Source organism: Phyllobates terribilis, unplaced genomic scaffold (genome assembly GCF_046119375.1).
Source record: "Phyllobates terribilis strain yellow unplaced genomic scaffold, ASM4611937v1 Scaffold_15__1_contigs__length_34870131, whole genome shotgun sequence".
Taxonomy (NCBI): domain Eukaryota; kingdom Metazoa; phylum Chordata; class Amphibia; order Anura; family Dendrobatidae; genus Phyllobates; species Phyllobates terribilis.
In genome coordinates this window covers 23573084-23595316 of record NW_027362775.1, presented here as the reverse complement: position 1 = coordinate 23595316, position 22233 = coordinate 23573084, and positions in this window count along the sequence as shown.

The following is a 22233-nucleotide window of genomic DNA, read 5'->3' as shown; positions in this document are numbered from 1 at the left end:
ATACAATTTAATAAAGCATAGGACAAAACAACATAAATACAATTTAATAAAGCATAGGAAAAAACAACATATATACAATTTAATAAAGCATAGGATAAAACAACATAAATACAATTTAAAAAATGATAGGATAAAACAACATAAATACAATTTAATAAAGCATAAGATAAAACAACATAAATGCAATTTAATAAAGCATGGGTTAAAACAACATAAATACAATTTAATAAAGCATAGGCCAAACAACATAAATACAATTTAATAAAGCATAAGATAAAACAACATAAATACAATTTAATGAAGCATGGGTTAAAACAGCATAAATACAATTTAATAAAGCATAGGACAAAACAACATAAATACAATTTAATAAACCATAGGATAAAACAATATAAATACAATTTAATAAAGCATAGGATAAAACAACATAAATACAATTTAATAAAGCATGGGTTAAAACAACATAAATACAATTTAATAAAGCATAGGATAAAACAACATAAACACAATTTAATAAAGCATAGGATAAAACAACATAAATACAATTTAATAAAGCATAGGATAAAACCACATAAATACAATTTAATAAAGCATAGGATAAAACAACATAAATACAATTTAATAAAGCATAGGATAAAATAACATAGATGCAGTTTAATAAAGCATAGGATAAAACAACATAAATACAATTTAATAAAGCATGGGTTAAAACAACATAAACACAATTTAATAAAGCATAGGATAAAACAACATAAATACAATTTAATAAGCATAGGTTGAAACAACATAAATACAATTTAATAAAGCATAGGACAAAACAGCATCAATACAAATTAATAAAGCATAGGATAAAACAACATATATACAATGTAATAAAGCATAGGAAAAAACAACATAAATACAATTTAATAAAGCATAGGATAAAACAACATAAATACAATTTAATAAAGCATAAGATAAAACAACATAAATGCAGTTTAATAAAGCATGGGTTAAAACAACATAAATACAATTTAATAAAGCATAGGACAAAACAACATAAATACAATTTAATAAAGCATAACATTAAACAACATAAATACAATTTAATAAAGCATAGGATAAAACAACATAAACACAATTTTATAAAGCATAGGATAAAACCACATAAATACAATTTAATAAAGCATAGGATAAAACAACATAAATACAATTTAATAAAGCATGGGTTAAAACAACATAAATACAATTTAATAAAGCATAGGACAAAACAACATAAATACAATTTAATAAAGCATAGGATAAAACAACATAGATACAATTTAATAAAGCATAGGATAAAAAAACATAAATACAATTTAATAAAGCATAGGATAAAACAACATAAAAACAATTTAATAAAGCATAGGATAAAACAACATAAATACAATTTAATAAAGCATAGGATAAAACAACATAAATACAATTTAATAAAGCATAGGATAAAACAACATACATACAATTTAATAAAGCATAGGATAAAACAACATAAATACAATTTAATAAAGCAAAGGATAAAACAACATAAATACAATTTAATAAAGCATATGATAAAACAACATAAATACAATTTAATAAAGCATAGGCTAAAACAACATAAATACAATTTAATAAAGCAAAGGACAAACCAACATAAATACAATTTAATAAAACATAGGATAAAACAACATATATACAATTTAATAAAGCATAGGATAAAACAACATAAATACAATTTAATAAAGCATGGGTTAAAACAACATAAATACAATTTAATAAAGCATAGGACAAAACAACATAAATACAATTTAATAAAGCATAGGATAAAACAACATAAATACAATTTAATAAAGCATAGGTTAAAACAGCATAAATACAATTTAATAAAGCATAGGTTAAAACAAACTAAACACAATTTAATAAAGCATAGGTTAAAACAACAGAAATACAATTTATTAAAGCATAGGATAAAACAACATAAATACAATTTAATAAAGCATAGGATAAAACAGCGTAAATACAATTTAATAAAGCATAGGATAAAACAACATAAATACAATTTAATAAAGCATAGGATAAAACAACATAAATACAACTTAATAAGCATAGGATAAAACAACATAAATACAATTAAATAAAGCATAGGACAAAACAACATAAATACAATTTAATAAAGCATAGGAAAAAACAACATATATACAATTTAATAAAGCATAGGATAAAACAACATAAATACCATTTAAAAAAGGATAGGATAAAACAACATAAATACAATTTAATAAAGCATAAGATAAAACAACATAAATGCAATTTAATAAAGCATGGGTTAAAACAACATAAATACAATTTAATAAAGCATAGGACAAAACAACATAAATACAATTTAATAAAGCATAAGATAAAACAACATAAATACAATTTAATGAAGCATGGGTTAAAACAGCATAAATACAATTTAATAAAGCATAGTACAAAACAACATAAATACAATTTAATAAAGCATAGGATAAAACAACATAAATACAATATAATAAAGCATAGGATAAAACAACATAAATGCAATTTAATAAAGCATAAGATAAAACATCATAAATACAATTTAATGATGCATGGGTTAAAACAACATAAATACAATTTAATAAAGCATAGGACAAAACAACATAAATACAATTTAATAAAGCATAGGATAAAACAACATAGATACAATTTAATAAAGCATAGGATAAAAAACATAAATACAATTTAATAAAGCATAGGATAAAACAACATAAAAACAATTTAATAAAGCATAGGATAAAACAACATGAATACAATTTAATAAAGCATAGGATAAAACAACATAAATACAATTTAATAAAGCATAGGATAAAACAACATACATACAATTTAATAAAGCATAGGATAAAACAACATAAATACAATTTAATAAAGCAAAGGATAAAACAACATAAATACAATTTAATAAAGCATAGGATAAAACAACATAAATACAATTTAATAAAGCATAGGCTAAAACAACATAAATACAATTTAATAAAGCATAGGACAAACCAACATAAATACAATTTAATAAAACATAGGATAAAACAACATATATACAATTTAATAAAGCATAGGATAAAACAACATAAATACAATTTAATAAAGCATGGGTTAAAACAACATAAATACAATTTAATAAAGCATAGGACAAAACAACATAAATACAATTTAATAAAGCATAAGATAAAACAACATAAATACAATTTACTGAAGCATGGGTTAAAACAACATAAATACAATTTAATAAAGCATAGGACAAAACAACATAAATACAATTTAATAAAGCAAAGGATAAAACAACATAAATGCAGTTTAATAAAGCATACGATAAAACAAGATAAATACAATTTAATAAAGCATAGGATAAAACAACATAAATACAATTTAATAAAACATGGGTTAAAACAACATAAATACAATTTACTCAAGCATAGGATAAAACAACATAAACACAATTTAATTAAGCATAGGATAAAACAACATAAATACATTTTAATGAAGCATAGGATAAAACAACATAAACACAATTTAATAAAGCATAGGATAAAACAACATAAATATAATTTAATAAAGCATAGGATAAAACAACATAAACACAATTTAATAAAGCTTAGGATAAAACAACATAAATACAATTTAATAAAGCATACGATAAAACATCATAAATACAATTTAATAAAGCATAGGATAAAACAACATAAATAGAATTTAATAAAGCATAGGATAAAACAACATAAATAGAATTTAATAAAGCATAGGATAAAACAACATGCATACAATTTAATAAAGCATAGGAAAAAACAACATAAATACAATTTAATAAAGCATAGGATAAAACAACATAAATACAATTTAATAAAGCATAGGATAAAACAACATAAATACAATTTAATAAAGCATAGGATAAAACAACATAAATCCAATTTAATAAAGCATAGGATAAAACAACATAAATACAATTTAATAAAGCATACGATAAAACAACATAAATACAATTTAATAAAACATAGGATAAAACAACATAAATACAATTTAATAAATCATCGGATAAAACAACATAAATACAATTTAATAAAGCATAGGATAAAACAACATAAATACAATTTAATAAAGCATAGGATAAAACAACATAAATACAATTTAATAAAGCATAGGATAAAACAACATAAATACAATTCAATAAAGCATAGGATAAAACAACATAAATACAATTTAATAAAACATAGGATAAAACAACATAAATACAATTTAGTAAAGCATAGGATAAAACAACATAAATACAATTTAATAAAGCATAGGTTAAAACAACATAAATACAATTTAATAAAGCATAGGATAAACAACATAAATACAATTTAATAAAGCATAGGATAAAACAACATATATTCAATTTAATAAAGCATAGGATAAAACAACATATATTCAATTTAATAAAGCATAGGTTAAAACAACATAAATACAATTTAATAAAGCATAGGACAAAACAACATAAATACAATTTAATAAAGCATAAGATAAAACAACATAAATACAATTTACTGAAGCATGGGTTAAAACAACATAAATACAATTTAATAAAGCATAGGACAAAACAACATAAATACAATTTAATAAAGCAAAGGATAAAACAACATAAATGCAGTTTAATAAAGCATACGATAAAACAAGATAAATACAATTTAATAAAGCATAGGATAAAACAACATAAATACAATTTAATAAAACATGGGTTAAAACAACATAAATACAATTTAATCAAGCATAGGATAAAACAACATAAACACAATTTAATTAAGCATAGGATAAAACAACATAAATACATTTTAATGAAGCATAGGATAAAACAACATAAACACAATTTAATAAAGCATAGGATAAAACAACATAAATATAATTTAATAAAGCATAGGATAAAACAACATAAACACAATTTAATAAAGCTTAGGATAAAACAACATAAATACAATTTAATAAAGCATACGATAAAACATCATAAATACAATTTAATAAAGCATAGGATAAAACAACATAAATAGAATTTAATAAAGCATAGGATAAAACAACATAAATAGAATTTAATAAAGCATAGGATAAAACAACATGCATACAATTTAATAAAGCATAGGAAAAAACAACATAAATACAATTTAATAAAGCATAGGATAAAACAACATAAATACAATTTAATAAAGCATAGGATAAAACAACATAAATACAATTTAATAAAGCATAGGATAAAACAACATAAATCCAATTTAATAAAGCATAGGATAAAACAACATAAATACAATTTAATAAAGCATACGATAAAACAACATAAATACAATTTAATAAAACATAGGATAAAACAACATAAATACAATTTAATAAATCATCGGATAAAACAACATAAATACAATTTAATAAAGCATAGGATAAAACAACATAAATACAATTTAATAAAGCATAGGATAAAACAACATAAATACAATTTAATAAAGCATAGGATAAAACAACATAAATACAATTCAATAAAGCATAGGATAAAACAACATAAATACAATTTAATAAAACATAGGATAAAACAACATAAATACAATTTAGTAAAGCATAGGATAAAACAACATAAATACAATTTAATAAAGCATAGGTTAAAACAACATAAATACAATTTAATAAAGCATAGGATAAACAACATAAATACAATTTAATAAAGCATAGGATAAAACAACATAAATTCAATTTAATAAAGCATAGGTTGAAACAACATAAATACAATTTAATAAAGCATAGGATAAAACAACATAAATACAATTTAATAAAGCATAGGATAAAACAGCATAAATACAATTTAATAAAGCATAGGTTAAAACAACATAAATACAATTTAATAAAGCATAGGATAAAACAACATAAATACAATTTAATAAAGCATAGGTTAAAACAACATAAATACAATTTAATAAAGCATAGGATAAAACAACATAAATACAATTTAATAAAGCATAGGATAAAACAACATAAATACAATTTAATAAAGCATAGGTTAAAACAGCATAAATACAATTTAATAAAGCATAGGTTAAAACAAACTAAACACAATTTAATAAAGCATAGGTTAAAACAACAGAAATACAATTTATTAAAGCATAGGATAAAACAACATAAATACAATTTAATAAAGCATAGGATAAAACAGCGTAAATACAATTTAATAAAGCATAGGATAAAACAACATAAATACAATTTAATAAAGCATAGGATAAAACAACATAAATACAATTTAATAAAGCATAGGATAAAACAACATAAATCCAATTTAATAAAGCATAGGATAAAACAACATAAATACAATTTAATAAAGCATACGATAAAACAACATAAATACAATTTAATAAAACATAGGATAAAACAACATAAATACAATTTAATAAATCATCGGATAAAACAACATAAATACAATTTAATAAAGCATAGGATAAAACAACATAAATACAATTTAATAAAGCATAGGATAAAACAACATAAATACAATTTAATAAAGCATAGGATAAAACAACATAAATACAATTCAATAAAGCATAGGATAAAACAACATAAATACATTTTAATAAAACATAGGATAAAACAACATAAATACAATTTAGTAAAGCATAGGATAAAACAACATAAATACATTTAATAAAGCATAGGTTAAAACAACATAAATACAATTTAATAAAGCATAGGATAAACAACATAAATACAATTTAATAAAGCATAGGATAAAACAACATATATTCAATTTAATAAAGCATAGGTTGAAACAACATAAATACAATTTAATAAAGCATAGGATAAATCAACATAAATACAATTTAATAAAGCATAGGATAAAACAGCATAAATACAATTTAATAAAGCATAGGTTAAAACAACATAAATACAATTTAATAAAGCATAGGATAAAACAACATAAATACAATTTAATAAAGCATAGGTTAAAACAACATAAATACAATTTAATAAAGCATAGGATAAAACAACATAAATACAATTTAATAAAGCATAGGATAAAACAACATAAATACAATTTAATAAAGCATAGGTTAAAACAGCATAAATACAATTTAATAAAGCATAGGTTAAAACAAACTAAACACAATTTAATAAAGCATAGGTTAAAACAACAGAAATACAATTTATTAAAGCATAGGATAAAACAACATAAATACAATTTAATAAAGCATAGGATAAAACAGCGTAAATACAATTTAATAAAGCATAGGATAAAACAACATAAATACAATTTAATAAAGCATAGGATAAAACAACATAAATACAACTTAATAAGCATAGGATAAAACAACATAAATACAATTTAATAAAGCATAGGCTAAAACAACATAAATACAATTTAATAAAGCATAGGACAAACCAACATAAATACAATTTAATAAAACATAGGATAAAACAACATATATACAATTTAATAAAGCATAGGATAAAACAACATAAATACAATTTAATAAAGCATGGGTTAAAACAACATAAATACAATTTAATAAAGCATAGGACAAAACAACATAAATACAATTTAATAAAGCATAAGATAAAACAACATAAATACAATTTACTGAAGCATGGGTTAAAACAACATAAAAACAATATAATAAAGCATAGGACAAAACAACATAAATACAATTTAATAAAGCAAAGGATAAAACAACATAAATGCAGTTTAATAAAGCATACGATAAAACAAGATAAATACAATTTAATAAAGCATAGGATAAAACAACATAAATACAATTTAATAAAACATGGGTTAAAACAACATAAATACAATTTAATCAAGCATAGGATAAAACAACATAAACACAATTTAATTAAGCATAGGATAAAACAACATAAATACATTTTAATGAAGCATAGGATAAAACAACATAAACACAATTTAATAAAGCATAGGATAAAACAACATAAATATAATTTAATAAAGCATAGGATAAAACAACATAAACACAATTTAATAAAGCTTAGGATAAAAGAACATAAATACAATTTAATAAAGCATACGATAAAACATCATAAATACAATTTAATAAAGCATAGGATAAAACAACATAAATAGAATTTAATAAAGCATAGGATAAAACAACATGCATACAATTTAATAAAGCATAGGAAAAAACAACATAAATACAATTTAATAAAGCATAGGATAAAACAACATAAATACAATTTAATAAAGCATAGGATAAAACAACATAAATACAATTTAATAAAGCATAGGATAAAACAACATAAATCCAATTTAATAAAGCATAGGATAAAACAACATAAATACAATTTAATAAAGCATACGATAAAACAACATAAATACAATTTAATAAAACATAGGATAAAACAACATAAATACAATTTAATAAATCATCGGATAAAACAACATAAATACAATTTAATAAAGCATAGGATAAAACAACATAAATACAATTTAATAAAGCATAGGATAAAACAACATAAATACAATTTAATAAAGCATAGGATAAAACAACATAAATACAATTCAATAAAGCATAGGATAAAACAACATAAATACAATTTAATAAAACATAGGATAAAACAACATAAATACAATTTAGTAAAGCATAGGATAAAACAACATAAATACAATTTAATAAAGCATAGGTTAAAACAACATAAATACAATTTAATAAAGCATAGGATAAACAACATAAATACAATTTAATAAAGCATAGGATAAAACAACATAAATACAATTTAATGAAGCATGGGTTAAAACAGCATAAATACAATTTAATAAAGCATAGTACAAAACAACATAAATACAATTTAATAAAGCATAGGATAAAACAACATAAATACAATATAATAAAGCATAGGATAAAACAACATAAATGCAATTTAATAAAGCATAAGATAAAACATCATAAATACAATTTAATGATGCATGGGTTAAAACAGCATAAATACAATTTAATAAAGCATAGGACAAAACAACATAAATACAATTTAATAAAGCATAGGATAAAACAACATAGATACAATTTAATAAAGCATAGGATAAAAAACATAAATACAATTTAATAAAGCATAGGATAAAACAACATAAAAACAATTTAATAAAGCATAGGATAAAACAACATGAATACAATTTAATAAAGCATAGGATAAAACAACATAAATACAATTTAATAAAGCATAGGATAAAACAACATACATACAATTTAATAAAGCATAGGATAAAACAACATAAATACAATTTAATAAAGCAAAGGATAAAACAACATAAATACAATTTAATAAAGCATAGGATAAAACAACATAAATACAATTTAATAAAGCATAGGCTAAAACAACATAAATACAATTTAATAAAGCATAGGACAAACCAACATAAATACAATTTAATAAAACATAGGATAAAACAACATATATACAATTTAATAAAGCATAGGATAAAACAACATAAATACAATTTAATAAAGCATGGGTTAAAACAACATAAATACAATTTAATAAAGCATAGGACAAAACAACATAAATACAATTTAATAAAGCATAAGATAAAACAACATAAATACAATTTACTGAAGCATGGGTTAAAACAACATAAATACAATTTAATAAAGCATAGGACAAAACAACATAAATACAATTTAATAAAGCAAAGGATAAAACAACATAAATGCAGTTTAATAAAGCATACGATAAAACAAGATAAATACAATTTAATAAAGCATAGGATAAAACAACATAAATACAATTTAATAAAACATGGGTTAAAACAACATAAATACAATTTACTCAAGCATAGGATAAAACAACATAAACACAATTTAATTAAGCATAGGATAAAACAACATAAATACATTTTAATGAAGCATAGGATAAAACAACATAAACACAATTTAATAAAGCATAGGATAAAACAACATAAATATAATTTAATAAAGCATAGGATAAAACAACATAAACACAATTTAATAAAGCTTAGGATAAAACAACATAAATACAATTTAATAAAGCATACGATAAAACATCATAAATACAATTTAATAAAGCATAGGATAAAACAACATAAATAGAATTTAATAAAGCATAGGATAAAACAACATAAATAGAATTTAATAAAGCATAGGATAAAACAACATGCATACAATTTAATAAAGCATAGGAAAAAACAACATAAATACAATTTAATAAAGCATAGGATAAAACAACATAAATACAATTTAATAAAGCATAGGATAAAACAACATAAATACAATTTAATAAAGCATAGGATAAAACAACATAAATCCAATTTAATAAAGCATAGGATAAAACAACATAAATACAATTTAATAAAGCATACGATAAAACAACATAAATACAATTTAATAAAACATAGGATAAAACAACATAAATACAATTTAATAAATCATCGGATAAAACAACATAAATACAATTTAATAAAGCATAGGATAAAACAACATAAATACAATTTAATAAAGCATAGGATAAAACAACATAAATACAATTTAATAAAGCATAGGATAAAACAACATAAATACAATTCAATAAAGCATAGGATAAAACAACATAAATACAATTTAATAAAGCATAGGATAAAACAACATAAATACAATTTAGTAAAGCATAGGATAAAACAACATAAATACAATTTAATAAAGCATAGGTTAAAACAACATAAATACAATTTAATAAAGCATAGGATAAACAACATAAATACAATTTAATAAAGCATAGGATAAAACAACATATATTCAATTTAATAAAGCATAGGATAAAACAACATATATTCAATTTAATAAAGCATAGGTTAAAACAACATAAATACAATTTAATAAAGCATAGGACAAAACAACATAAATACAATTTAATAAAGCATAAGATAAAACAACATAAATACAATTTACTGAAGCATGGGTTAAAACAACATAAATACAATTTAATAAAGCATAGGACAAAACAACATAAATACAATTTAATAAAGCAAAGGATAAAACAACATAAATGCAGTTTAATAAAGCATACGATAAAACAAGATAAATACAATTTAATAAAGCATAGGATAAAACAACATAAATACAATTTAATAAAACATGGGTTAAAACAACATAAATACAATTTAATCAAGCATAGGATAAAACAACATAAACACAATTTAATTAAGCATAGGATAAAACAACATAAATACATTTTAATGAAGCATAGGATAAAACAACATAAACACAATTTAATAAAGCATAGGATAAAACAACATAAATATAATTTAATAAAGCATAGGATAAAACAACATAAACACAATTTAATAAAGCTTAGGATAAAACAACATAAATACAATTTAATAAAGCATACGATAAAACATCATAAATACAATTTAATAAAGCATAGGATAAAACAACATAAATAGAATTTAATAAAGCATAGGATAAAACAACATAAATAGAATTTAATAAAGCATAGGATAAAACAACATGCATACAATTTAATAAAGCATAGGAAAAAACAACATAAATACAATTTAATAAAGCATAGGATAAAACAACATAAATACAATTTAATAAAGCATAGGATAAAACAACATAAATACAATTTAATAAAGCATAGGATAAAACAACATAAATCCAATTTAATAAAGCATAGGATAAAACAACATAAATACAATTTAATAAAGCATACGATAAAACAACATAAATACAATTTAATAAAACATAGGATAAAACAACATAAATACAATTTAATAAATCATCGGATAAAACAACATAAATACAATTTAATAAAGCATAGGATAAAACAACATAAATACAATTTAATAAAGCATAGGATAAAACAACATAAATACAATTTAATAAAGCATAGGATAAAACAACATAAATACAATTCAATAAAGCATAGGATAAAACAACATAAATACAATTTAATAAAACATAGGATAAAACAACATAAATACAATTTAGTAAAGCATAGGATAAAACAACATAAATACAATTTAATAAAGCATAGGTTAAAACAACATAAATACAATTTAATAAAGCATAGGATAAACAACATAAATACAATTTAATAAAGCATAGGATAAAACAACATAAATTCAATTTAATAAAGCATAGGTTGAAACAACATAAATACAATTTAATAAAGCATAGGATAAAACAACATAAATACAATTTAATAAAGCATAGGATAAAACAGCATAAATACAATTTAATAAAGCATAGGTTAAAACAACATAAATACAATTTAATAAAGCATAGGATAAAACAACATAAATACAATTTAATAAAGCATAGGTTAAAACAACATAAATACAATTTAATAAAGCATAGGATAAAACAACATAAATACAATTTAATAAAGCATAGGATAAAACAACATAAATACAATTTAATAAAGCATAGGTTAAAACAGCATAAATACAATTTAATAAAGCATAGGTTAAAACAAACTAAACACAATTTAATAAAGCATAGGTTAAAACAACAGAAATACAATTTATTAAAGCATAGGATAAAACAACATAAATACAATTTAATAAAGCATAGGATAAAACAGCGTAAATACAATTTAATAAAGCATAGGATAAAACAACATAAATACAATTTAATAAAGCATAGGATAAAACAACATAAATACAATTTAATAAAGCATAGGATAAAACAACATAAATCCAATTTAATAAAGCATAGGATAAAACAACATAAATACAATTTAATAAAGCATACGATAAAACAACATAAATACAATTTAATAAAACATAGGATAAAACAACATAAATACAATTTAATAAATCATCGGATAAAACAACATAAATACAATTTAATAAAGCATAGGATAAAACAACATAAATACAATTTAATAAAGCATAGGATAAAACAACATAAATACAATTTAATAAAGCATAGGATAAAACAACATAAATACAATTCAATAAAGCATAGGATAAAACAACATAAATACATTTTAATAAAACATAGGATAAAACAACATAAATACAATTTAGTAAAGCATAGGATAAAACAACATAAATACATTTAATAAAGCATAGGTTAAAACAACATAAATACAATTTAATAAAGCATAGGATAAACAACATAAATACAATTTAATAAAGCATAGGATAAAACAACATATATTCAATTTAATAAAGCATAGGTTGAAACAACATAAATACAATTTAATAAAGCATAGGATAAATCAACATAAATACAATTTAATAAAGCATAGGATAAAACAGCATAAATACAATTTAATAAAGCATAGGTTAAAACAACATAAATACAATTTAATAAAGCATAGGATAAAACAACATAAATACAATTTAATAAAGCATAGGTTAAAACAACATAAATACAATTTAATAAAGCATAGGATAAAACAACATAAATACAATTTAATAAAGCATAGGATAAAACAACATAAATACAATTTAATAAAGCATAGGTTAAAACAGCATAAATACAATTTAATAAAGCATAGGTTAAAACAAACTAAACACAATTTAATAAAGCATAGGTTAAAACAACAGAAATACAATTTATTAAAGCATAGGATAAAACAACATAAATACAATTTAATAAAGCATAGGATAAAACAGCGTAAATACAATTTAATAAAGCATAGGATAAAACAACATAAATACAATTTAATAAAGCATAGGATAAAACAACATAAATACAACTTAATAAGCATAGGATAAAACAACATAAATACAATTTAATAAAGCATAGGCTAAAACAACATAAATACAATTTAATAAAGCATAGGACAAACCAACATAAATACAATTTAATAAAACATAGGATAAAACAACATATATACAATTTAATAAAGCATAGGATAAAACAACATAAATACAATTTAATAAAGCATGGGTTAAAACAACATAAATACAATTTAATAAAGCATAGGACAAAACAACATAAATACAATTTAATAAAGCATAAGATAAAACAACATAAATACAATTTACTGAAGCATGGGTTAAAACAACATAAAAACAATATAATAAAGCATAGGACAAAACAACATAAATACAATTTAATAAAGCAAAGGATAAAACAACATAAATGCAGTTTAATAAAGCATACGATAAAACAAGATAAATACAATTTAATAAAGCATAGGATAAAACAACATAAATACAATTTAATAAAACATGGGTTAAAACAACATAAATACAATTTAATCAAGCATAGGATAAAACAACATAAACACAATTTAATTAAGCATAGGATAAAACAACATAAATACATTTTAATGAAGCATAGGATAAAACAACATAAACACAATTTAATAAAGCATAGGATAAAACAACATAAATATAATTTAATAAAGCATAGGATAAAACAACATAAACACAATTTAATAAAGCTTAGGATAAAAGAACATAAATACAATTTAATAAAGCATACGATAAAACATCATAAATACAATTTAATAAAGCATAGGATAAAACAACATAAATAGAATTTAATAAAGCATAGGATAAAACAACATGCATACAATTTAATAAAGCATAGGAAAAAACAACATAAATACAATTTAATAAAGCATAGGATAAAACAACATAAATACAATTTAATAAAGCATAGGATAAAACAACATAAATACAATTTAATAAAGCATAGGATAAAACAACATAAATCCAATTTAATAAAGCATAGGATAAAACAACATAAATACAATTTAATAAAGCATACGATAAAACAACATAAATACAATTTAATAAAACATAGGATAAAACAACATAAATACAATTTAATAAATCATCGGATAAAACAACATAAATACAATTTAATAAAGCATAGGATAAAACAACATAAATACAATTTAATAAAGCATAGGATAAAACAACATAAATACAATTTAATAAAGCATAGGATAAAACAACATAAATACAATTCAATAAAGCATAGGATAAAACAACATAAATACAATTTAATAAAACATAGGATAAAACAACATAAATACAATTTAGTAAAGCATAGGATAAAACAACATAAATACAATTTAATAAAGCATAGGTTAAAACAACATAAATACAATTTAATAAAGCATAGGATAAACAACATAAATACAATTTAATAAAGCATAGGATAAAACAACATATATTCAATTTAATAAAGCATAGGTTGAAACAACATAAATACAATTTAATAAAGCATAGGATAAAACAACATAAATACAATTTAATAAAGCATAGGATAAAACAGCATAAATACAATTTAATAAAGCATAGGTTAAAACAACATAAATACAATTTAATAAAGCATAGGATAAAACAACATAAATACAATTTAATAAAGCATAGGTTAAAACAACATAAATACAATTTAATAAAGCATAGGATAAAACAACATAAATACAATTTAATAAAGCATAGGATAAAACAACATAAATACAATTTAATAAAGCATAGGTTAAAACAGCATAAATACAATTTAATAAAGCATAGGTTAAAACAAACTAAACACAATTTAATAAAGCATAGGTTAAAACAACAGAAATACAATTTATTAAAGCATAGGATAAAACAACATAAATACAATTTAATAAAGCATAGGATAAAACAGCGTAAATACAATTTAATAAAGCATAGGATAAAACAACATAAATACAATTTAATAAAGCATAGGATAAAACAACATAAATACAACTTAATAAGCATAGGATAAAACAACATAAATACAATTTAATAAAGCATAGGACAAAACAACATAACTACAATTTAATAAAGCATAGGAAAAAACAACATATATACAATTTAATAAAGCATAGGATAAAACAACATAAATACAATTTAAAAAAGGATAGGATAAAACAACATAAATACAATTTAATAAAGCATAAGATAAAACAACATAAATGCAATTTAATAAAGCATGGGTTAAAACAACATAAATGCAATTTAATAAAGCATGGGTTAAAACAACATAAATACAATTTAATAAAGCATAGGACAAAACAACATAAATACAATTTAATAAAGCATAAGATAAAACAACATAAATACAATTTAATGAAGCATGGGTTAAAACAGCATAAATACAATTTAATAAAGCATAGGACAAAACAACATAAATACAATTTAATAAACCATAGGATAAAACAATATAAATACAATTTAATAAAGCATAGGATAAAACAACATAAATACAATTTAATAAAGCATGGGTTAAAACAACATAAATACAATTTAATAAAGCATAGGATAAAACAACATAAACACAATTTAATAAAGCATAGGATAAAACAACATAAATACAATTTAATAAAGCATAGGATAAAACAACATAATACAATTTAATAAAGCATAGGATAAAACAACATAAATACAATTTAATAAAGCATAGGATAAAACAACATAAATACAATTTAATAAAGCATAAGATAAAACAACACAAATGCAATTTAATGAAGCATGGGTTAAAACAACATCAATACAATTTAATAAAGCATAGGACAAAACAACATAAATACAATTTAATAAAGCATAGGATAAAACAACATAGATACAATTTAATAAAGCATAGGAAAAAACAACATAAATACAATTTAATAAAGCATAGGATAAAACAACATAAATACAATTTAAAAAAGGATAGGATAAAACAACATAAATACAATTTAATAAAGCATAAGATAAAACAACATAAATGCAATTTAATAAAGCATGGGTTAAAACAACATAAATACAATTTAATAAAGCATAGGACAAAACAACATAAATACAATTTAATAAAGCATAAGATAAAACAACATAAATACAATTTAATGAAGCATGGGTTAAAACAGCATAAATACAATTTAATAAAGCATAGTACAAAACAACATAAATACAATTTAATAAAGCATAGGATAAAACAACATAAATACAATTTAATAAAACATAGGATAAAACAACATAAATACCATTTAATAAAGCATAGGATAAAACCAGATAAATACAATTTAATAAAGCATAGGATAAAACAACATAATTACAATTTAATAAAGCATAAGATAAAACAACATAAATACAATTTAATAAAGCATAAGATAAAACAACATGAATACAATTTAATAAAGCATAGGATAAAACCACATAAATACAATTTAATAAAGCATAGGATAAAACAACAAAAATACAATTTAATAAAGCATAGGATAAAATAACATAGATGCAGTTTAATAAAGCATAGGATAAAACAACATAAATACAATTTAATAAAGCATGGGTTAAAACAACATAAACACAATTTAATAAAGCATAGGATAAAACAACATAAATACAATTTAATAAGCAAAGGTTAAAACAACATAAATACAATTTAATAAAGCATAGGACAAAACAGCATCAATACAAATTAATAAAGCATAGGATAAAACAACATATATACAATGTAATAAAGCATAGGAAAAAACAACATAAATACAATTTAATAAAGCATAGGATAAAACAACATAAATACAATTTAATAAAGCATAAGATAAAACAACATAAATGCAGTTTAATAAAGCATGGGTTAAAACAACATAAATACAATTTAATAAAGCATAGGACAAAACAACATAAATACAATTTAATAAAGCATAACATAAAACAACATAAATACAATTTAATAAAGCATAGGATAAAACAACATAAACACAATTTAATAAAGCATAGGATAAAACCACATAAATACAATTTAATAAAGCATAGGATAAAACAACATAAATACAATTTAATAAAGCATGGGTTAAAACAACATAAATACAATTTAATAAAGCATAGGACAAAACAACATAAATACAATTTAATAAAGCATAGGATAAAACAACATAGATACAATTTAATAAAGCATAGGATAAAAAAACATAAATACAATTTAATAAAGCATAGGATAAAACAACATAAAAACAATTTAATAAAGCATAGGATAAAACAACATAAATACAATTTAATAAAGCATAGGATAAAACAACATAAATACAATTTAATAAAGCATAGGATAAAACAACATACATACAATTTAATAAAGCATAGGATAAAACAACATAAATACAATTTAATAAAGCAAAGGATAAAACAACATAAATACAATTTAATAAAGCATAGGATAAAACAACATAAATACAATTTAATAAAGCATAGGCTAAAACAACATAAATACAATTTAATAAAGCAAAGGACAAACCAACATAAATACAATTTAATAAAACATAGGATAAAACAACATATATACAATTTAATAAAGCATAGGATAAAACAACATAAATACAATTTAATAAAGCATGGGTTAAAACAACATAAATACAATTTAATAAAGCATAGGACAAAACAACATAAATACAATTTAATAAAGCATAGGATAAAACAACATAAATACAATTTAATAAAGCATAGGTTAAAACAGCATAAATACAATTTAATAAAGCATAGGTTAAAACAAACTAAACACAATTTAATAAAGCATAGGTTAAAACAACAGAAATACAATTTATTAAAGCATAGGATAAAACAACATAAATACAATTTAATAAAGCATAGGATAAGACAGCGTAAATACAATTTAATAAAGCATAGGATAAAACAACATAAATACAATTTAATAAAGCATAGGATAAAACAACATAAATACAACTTAATAAGCATAGGATAAAACAACATGAATACAATTTAATAAAGCATAGGACAAAACAACATAAATACAATTTAATAAAGCATAGGAAAAAACAACATATATACAATTTAATAAAGCATAGGATAAAACAACATAAATACAATTTAAAAAAGGATAGGATAAAACAACATAAATACAATTTAATAAAGCATAAGATAAAACAACATAAATGCAATTTAATAAAGCATGGGTTAAAACAACATAAATACAATTTAATAAAGCATAGGACAAAACAACATAAATACAATTTAATAAAGCATAAGATAAAACAACATAAATACAATTTAATGAAGCATGGGTTAAAACAGCATAAATACAATTTAATAAAGCATAGTACAAAACAACATAAATACAATTTAATAAAGCATAGGATAAAACAACATAAATACAATTTAATAAAACATAGGATAAAACAACATAAATACAATTTAATAAAGCATAGGATAAAACCAGATAAATACAATTTAATAAAGCATAGGATAAAACAACATAATTACAATTTAATAAAGCATAAGATAAAACAACATAAATACAATTTAATAAAGCATAAGATAAAACAACATGAATACAATTTAATAAAGCATAGGATAAAACCACATAAATACAATTTAATAAAGCATAGGATAAAACAACATAAATACAATTTAATAAAGCATAGGATAAAATAACATAGATGCAGTTTAATAAAGCATAGGATAAAACAACATAAATACAATTTAATAAAGCATGGGTTAAAACAACATAAACACAATTTAATAAAGCATAGGATAAAACAACATAAATACAATTTAATAAGCATAGGTTAAAACAACATAAATACAATTTAATAAAGCATAGGACAAAACAGCATCAATACAAATTAATAAAGCATAGGATAAAACAACATATATACAATGTAATAAAGCATAGGAAAAAACAACATAAATACAATTTAATAAAGCATAGGATAAAACAACATAAATACAATTTAATAAAGCATAAGATAAAACAACATAAATGCAGTTTAATAAAGCATGGGTTAAAACAACATAAATAAAATTTAATAAAGCATAGGACAAAACAACATAAATACAATTTAATAAAGCATAACATAAAACAACATAAATACAATTTAATAAAGCATAGGATAAAACAACATAAACACAATTTAATAAAGCATAGGATAAAACCACATAAATACAATTTAATAAAGCATAGGATAAAACAACATAAATACAATTTAATAAAGCATGGGTTAAAACAACATAAATATAATTTAATAAAGCATAGGACAAAACAACATAAATACAATTTAATAAAGCATAGGATAAAACAACATAGATACAATTTAATAAAGCATAGGATAAAAAAACATAAATACAATTTAATAAAGCATAGGATAAAACAACATAAAAACAATTTAATAAAGCATAGGATAAAACAACATAAATACAATTTAATAAAGCATAGGATAAAACAACATAAATACAATTTAATAAAGCATAGGATAAAACAACATACATACAATTTAATAAAGCATAGGATAAAACAACATAAATACAATTTAATAAAGCAAAGGATAAAACAACATAAATACAATTTAATAAAGCATAGGATAAAACAACATAAATACAATTTAATAAAGCATAGGCTAAAACAACATAAATACAATTTAATAAAGCAAAGGACAAACCAACATAAATACAATTTAATAAAACATAGGATAAAACAACATATATACAATTTAATAAAGCATAGGATAAAACAACATAAATACAATTTAATAAAGCATCGGTTAAAACAACATAAATACAATTTAATAAAGCATAGGACAAAACAACATAAATATAATTTAATAAAGCATAGGATAAAACAACATAAATACAATTTAATAAAGCATAGGTTAAAACAGCATAAATACAATTTAATAAAGCATAGGTTAAAACAAACTAAACACAATTTAATAAAGCATAGGTTAAAACAACAGAAATACAATTTATTAAAGCATAGGATAAAACAACATAAATACAATTTAATAAAGCATAGGATAAAACAGCGTAAATACAATTTAATAAAGCATAGGATAAAACAACATAAATACAATTTAATAAAGCATAGGATAAAACAACATAAATACAACTTAATAAGCATAGGATAAAACAACATAAATACAATTTAATAAAGCATAGGACAAAACAACATAAATACAATTTAATAAAACATAGGAAAAAACAACATATATACAATTTAATAAAGCATAGGATAAAACAACATAAATACAATTTAAAAAAGGATAGGATAAAACAACATAAATACAATTTAATAAAGCATAAGATAAAACAACATAAATGCAATTTAATAAAGCATGGGTTAAAACAACATAAATACAATTTAATAAAGCATAGGACAAAACAACATAAATACAATTTAATAAAGCATAAGATAAAACAACATAAATACAATTTAATGAAGCATGGGTTAAAACAGCATAAATACAATTTAATAAAGCATAGTACAAAACAACATAAATACAATTTAATAAAGCATAGGATAAAACAACATAAATACAATTTAATAAAACATAGGATAAAACAACATAAATACAATTTAATAAAGCATAGGATAAAACCACATAAATACAATTTAATAAAGCATAGGATAAAACAACATAATTACAATTTAATAAAGCATAAGATAAAACAACATAAATACAATTTAATAAAGCATAGGATAAAATAACATAGATGCAGTTTAATAAAGCATAGGATAAAACAACATAAATACAATTTAATAAAGCATGGGTTAAAACAACATAAACACAATTTAATAAAGCATAGGATAAAACAACATAAATACAATTTAATAAGCATAGGTTAAAACAACATAAATACAATTTAATAAAGCATAGGATAAAACAACATAAATACAATTTAATAAAGCATAAGATAAAACAACATAAATGCAATTTAATAAAGCATGGGTTAAAACAACATAAATACAATTTAATAAAGCATAGGACAAAACAACATAAATACAATTTAATAAAGCATAACATAAAACAACATAAATACAATTTAATAAAGCATAGGATAAAACAACATAAACACAATTTAATAAAGCATAGGATAAAACCACATAAATACAATTTAATAAAGCATAGGATAAAACAACATAAATACAATTTAATAAAGCATAGGATAAAACAACATAAATACAATTTAATAAAGCATAGGATAAAACAACATAAAAACAATTTAATAAAGCATAGGATAAAACAACATAAATACAATTTAATAAAGCATAGGATAAAACAACATAAATACAATTTAATAAAGCATAGGATAAAACAACATACATACAATTTAATAAAGCATTGGATAAAACAACATAAATACAATTTAATAAAGCATAGGATAAAACAACATACATACAATTTAATAAAGCATAGGATAAAACAACATAAATACAATTTAATAAAGCAAAGGATTAAACAACATAAATACAATTTAATAAAGCATAGGATAAAACAACATAAATACAATTTAATAAAGCATAGGCTAAAACAACATAAATACAATTT